We start from the raw sequence: 5,813 nt of genomic DNA, 5'->3' as shown, positions 1-5,813 counted from the left end.
CACCAGTGACTCCAGTGACACCAGTGACTCCAGTAAAACCAGTGACACCAGTGACACCAGTGACAGCAGTGACTCCAGTGACACCAGTGACTCCAGTGGCTCCAGTGACGCCAGTGACTCCAGTGACACCAGTGACTCCAGTGACACCAGTGACTCCAGTAAAACCAGTGACACCAGTGACACCAGTGACTCCAGCGACTCCAGCGACTCCAGTGACTCCAGTGACTCCAGTGACTCCAGTGACTCCAGTAACTGCAGTGACTCCAGTGACTCCAGTGACTGCAGTGACTGCAGTGACACCAGTGACTCCAGTGACTCCAGTGACACCAGTGACTCCAGTGACATCAATGACTGCAGTGACTCCAGTGACACCAGTGACTCCAGTGACTGCAGTGTCTCTAGTGACTCCAGTGAATCCAGTGACACCAGTGACACCAGTGACTCCAGTGACTGCAGTGACTCCAGTGACACCACTTACTGCAGTTACTCCAGTGTAAACAGTGACTTCAGTGACTCCAGTGACTCCAGTGACACCAGTGACTCCAGTGACACCAGTGACTCCAGTGACACCAGTGACACCAGTGACTCCAGTGACACCAGTGACTCCAGTGACACCAGTGACTCCAGTGACTTCAGTGACTCCAGTGACTCCAGTGACACCAGTGACTCCAGTGACACCAGTGACTGCAGTGACTCCAGTGACACCTGTGACCCCAGTGACACCAGTGACTCCAGTGACTGCAGTGACACCAGTGACACCAGTGACTCCAGTGACACCAGTGACTGCAGTGACTCCAGTGTAACCAGTGACTCCAATGACTCCAGTGACACCAGTGACTACAGTGACACCAGTGACACCAGTGACTCCAGTGAGTGCAGTAACGCCAGTGACTGCAGTGAATCCAGTGAGTGCAGTGAATCCAGTGACACCAGTGACTGCAGTGACTCCAGTGACACCAGTGACTGCAGTGACTGCAGTGACACCAGTGACTCCAGTGACACCAGAGACACCAGTGACTCCAGTGACACCAGTGACACCAGTGACTGCAGTGACTCCAGTGACACCAGTGACTGCAGTGACTGCAGTGACACCAGTGACTCCAGTGATTGCAGTGACACCAGTGACTCCAGTGACTCCAGTGACACCAGTGACTCCAGTGATGCCAGTGACACCAGTGACTGCAGTGACTCCAGTGACTCCAGTGACACCAGTGACTCCAGTGACTCCAGTGACTGCAGTGACTCCAGTGACTCCAGTGACTCCAGTGACTGCAGTGACTCCAGTGACACCAGTGGATCCAGTGAATGCAGTGACTGCAGTGACTCCAGTGACTGCAGTGACTCCAGTGACACCAGTGACATCAGTGACTCCAGTGACACAAGTGACTCCAGTGACTCCAGTGACTCCACGGACACCAGTGACTCCAGTGACACCAGTGACTCCAGTGACACCAGTGACTGCAGTGACTCCAGTGACACCAGTGACTGCAGTGACTCCAGTGAATCCAGTGACACCAGTGACTGCAGTGACTCCAGTGACGCCAGTGACTGCAGTGACTCCAGTGACACCAGTGACTGCAGTGACTGCAGTGACACCAGTGACTCCAGTGATTGCAGTGACACCAGTGACTCCAGTGGCTCCAGTGACGCCAGTGACACCAGTGACTGCAGTGACTCCAGTGACACCAGTGACTCCAGTGACTCCAGTGACTGCAGTGACTCCAGTGACTCCAGCGACACCAGTGAGACCAGTGACTCCAGTGACTGCAGTGACTCCAGTGACTCCAGTGACTGCAGTGACTCCAGTGACATCAATGACTGCAGTGACTCCAGTGACACCAGAGGCTCCAGTTAATGCAGTGACTCCAGTGACTCCAGTGACACCAGTGACTCCAGTGATACCAGTGACACCAGTGACACCAGTGACTCCAGTGACTGCAGTGACCCCTGTGACTCCAGTGACACCAGTGACACCAGTGACACCAGTGAGTCCAGTGACTCCAGTGACTCCAGTGACTCCAGTGACACCAGTGACTGCAGTGACTCCAGTGACACCACTGACTCCAGTGACTCCAGTGACACCAGTGACTGCAGTGACTCCAGTGACTCCAGTGACTCCAGTGACTCCAGTGACTCCAGTGACTCCAGTGACACCAGTAACTACATTGACACAGTGACACCAGTGACTCCAGTGACTGCAGTGACACCAGTGACTGCAGTGACTCCAGTGACACCAGTGACACCAGTGACACAAGTGACTCCAGTGACACCAGTGACTCCAGTGACTCCAGTGACTCCAGTGACTCCAGTGACTCCAGTGACACCACTTACTGCAGTTACTCCAGTGTAAACAGTGACTTCAGTGACTCCAGTGACTCCAGTGACACCTGTGACCCCAGTGACACCAGTGACTCCAGTGACTGCAGTGACACCAGTGACTGCAGTGACTCCAGTGACACCTGTGACCCCAGTGACACCAGTGACTCCAGTGACTGCAGTGACACCAGTGACACCAGTGACTCCAGTGACACCAGTGACTGCAGTGACTCCAGTGACTCCAGTGACACCAGTGACACCAGTGACTCCAGTGACTGCAGTGACACCAGTGACTGCAGTGACTCCAGTGACTCCAGTGACACCAGTGACACCAGTGACTCCAGTGACTCCAGTGACACCAGTGACACCAGTGACTCCAGTGAGTGCAGTAACGCCAGTGACTGCAGTGAATCCAGTGAGTGCAGTGAATCCAGTGACACCAGTGACTGCAGTGACACCAGTGACTCCAGTGACACCAGAGACACCAGTGACACCAGTGACTCCAGTGACTCCAGTGACACCAGTGACACCAGTGACTCCAGTGAGTGCAGTAACGCCAGTGACTGCAGTGAATCCAGTGAGTGCAGTGAATCCAGTGACTCCAGTGACTGCAGTGACACCAGTGACTGCAGTGACACCAGTGACTCCAGTGACACCAGAGACACCAGTGACTCCAGTGACACCAGTGAGTCCAGTGACATCAATGACTGCAGTGACTCCAGTGATTGCAGTGACACCAGTGACTCCAGTGACTCCAGTGACACCAGTGACTCCAGTGACACCAGAGACACCAGTGACTCCAGTGACACCAGTGACACCAGTGACTGCAGTGACTCTAGTGACACCAGTGACTGCAGTGACTGCAGTGACACCAGTGACTCCAGTGATTGCAGTGACACCAGTGACTCCAGTGACTCCAGTGACACCAGTGACTCCAGTGATGCCAGTGACACCAGTGACTGCAGTGACTCCAGTGACTCCAGTGACACCAGTGACTCCAGTGACTCCAGTGACTGCAGTGACTCCAGTGACTCCAGTGACTCCAGTGACTGCAGTGACTCCAGTGACTCCAGTAACTGCAGTGACTCCAGTGACTCCAGTGACATCAATGACTGCAGTGACTCCAGTGACACCAGTGGATCCAGTGAATGCAGTGACTGCAGTGACCCCAGTGACTCCAGTGACTGCAGTGACTCCAGTGACACCAGTGACACCAGTCACTCCAGTGACACCAGTGACATCAGTGACTCCAGTGACACAAGTGACTCCAGTGACTGCAGTGACTCCAGTGACACCGGTGACTGCAGTGACTTCACTTACTGCAGTGACTCCAGTGACTCCACGGACACCAGTGACTCCAGTGACACCAGTGACTCCAGTGACACCAGTGACTGCAGTGACTCCAGTGACACCAGTGACTGCAGTGACTCCAGTGACTCCAGTGACACCAGAGACAGCAGTGACTCCAGTGACGCCAGTGACTGCAGTGACTCCAGTGACACCAGTGACTGCAGTGACTGCAGTGACACCAGTGACTCCAGTGATTGCAGTGACACCAGTGACTCCAGTGGCTCCAGTGACGCCAGTGACACCAGTGACTGCAGTGACTCCAGTGACACCAGTGACTCCAGTGACTGCAGTGACTGCAGTGACTCCAGTGACTCCAGCGACACCAGTGAGACCAGTGACTCCAGTGACACCAGTCACTCCAGTGACACCAGTGACACCAGTGACTCCAGTGACACCAGTGACTCCAGTGACACCAGTGACTCCAGTGACTTCAGTGACTCCAGTGACTCCAGTGACACCAGTGACTCCAGTGACACCAGTGACACCAGTGACTCCAGTGACTGCAGTGACACCAGTGACATCAGTGACTCCAGTGACACCAGTGACTGCAGTGACTCCAGTGTAACCAGTGACTCCAATGACTCCAGTGACACCAGTGACTACAGTGACACCAGTGACACCAGTGACTCCAGTGAGTGCAGTAACGCCAGTGACTGCAGTGAATCCAGTGAGTGCAGTGAATCCAGTGACACCAGTGACTGCAGTGACTCCAGTGACACCAGTGACTGCAGTGACTGCAGTGACACCAGTGACTCCAGTGATTGCAGTGACACCAGTGACTCCAGTGACTCCAGTGACACCAGTGACTCCAGTGATGCCAGTGACACCAGTGACTGCAGTGACTCCAGTGACTCCAGTGACACCAGTGACTCCAGTGACTCCAGTGACTGCAGTGACTCCAGTGACTCCAGTGACTGCAGTGACTCCAGTGACTCCAGTAACTGCAGTGACTCCAGTGACTCCAGTGACACCAGTGGATCCAGTGAATGCAGTGACTGCAGTGACCCCAGTGACTCCAGTGACTGCAGTGACTCCAGTGACACCAGTGACACCAGTCACTCCAGTGACACCAGTGACATCAGTGACTCCAGTGACACAAGTGACTCCAGTGACTGCAGTGACTCCAGTGACACCGGTGACTGCAGTGACTTCACTTACTGCAGTGACTCCAGTGACTCCACGGACACCAGTGACTCCAGTGTAACCAGTGACTCCAGTGACACCAGTGACTGCAGTGACTCCAGTGACACCAGTGACTGCAGTGACTCCAGTGAATCCAGTGACACCAGTGACTGCAGTGACTCCAGTGACTCCAGTGACACCAGAGACAGCAGTGACTCCAGTGACGCCAGTGACTGCAGTGACTCCAGTGACACCAGTGACTGCAGTGACTGCAGTGACACCAGTGACTCCAGTGACTGCAGTGACACCAGTGACTCCAGTGGCTCCAGTGACGCCAGTGACACCAGTGACACCAGTGACTCCAGTGACACCAGTGACTCCAGTGACTCCAGTGACTGCAGTGACTCCAGTGACTCCAGCGACACCAGTGAGACCAGTGACTCCAGTGACTGCAGTGACTCCAGTGACTCCAGTGACTGCAGTGACTCCAGTGACATCAATGACTGCAGTGACTCCAGTGACACCAGAGGCTCCAGTTAATGCAGTGACTCCAGTGACCCCAGTGACTCCAGTGACTGCAGTGACACCAGTGACACCAGTGACTCCAGTGACTCCAGTGACACCAGTGACTCCAGTGATACCAGTGACACCAGTGACACCAGTGACTCCAGTGACTGCAGTGACCCCTGTGACTCCAGTGACTCCAGTGACTCCAGTGACACCAGTGACTGCAGTGACTCCAGTGACACCACTGACTCCAGTGACTCCAGTGACACCAGTGACTGCAGTGACTCCAGTGACTCCAGTGACTCCAGTGACTCCAGTGACTCCAGTGACTCCAGTGACACCAGTAACTACATTGACACAGTGACACCAGTGACTCCAGTGACTGCAGTGACTCCAGTGACACCAGTGACTCCAGTGACACCAGTGACACCAGTGACACAAGTGACTCCAGTGACACCAGTGACTGCAGTGACACCAGTGACTGCAGTGACACCAGTGACTCCAGTGACACCAGAGAC

This window comes from Phalacrocorax aristotelis, unplaced genomic scaffold (genome assembly GCF_949628215.1).
Source record: "Phalacrocorax aristotelis unplaced genomic scaffold, bGulAri2.1 scaffold_248, whole genome shotgun sequence".
In the NCBI taxonomy this organism is placed as follows: domain Eukaryota; kingdom Metazoa; phylum Chordata; class Aves; order Suliformes; family Phalacrocoracidae; genus Phalacrocorax; species Phalacrocorax aristotelis.
This window is presented reverse-complemented; position numbering follows the sequence as displayed.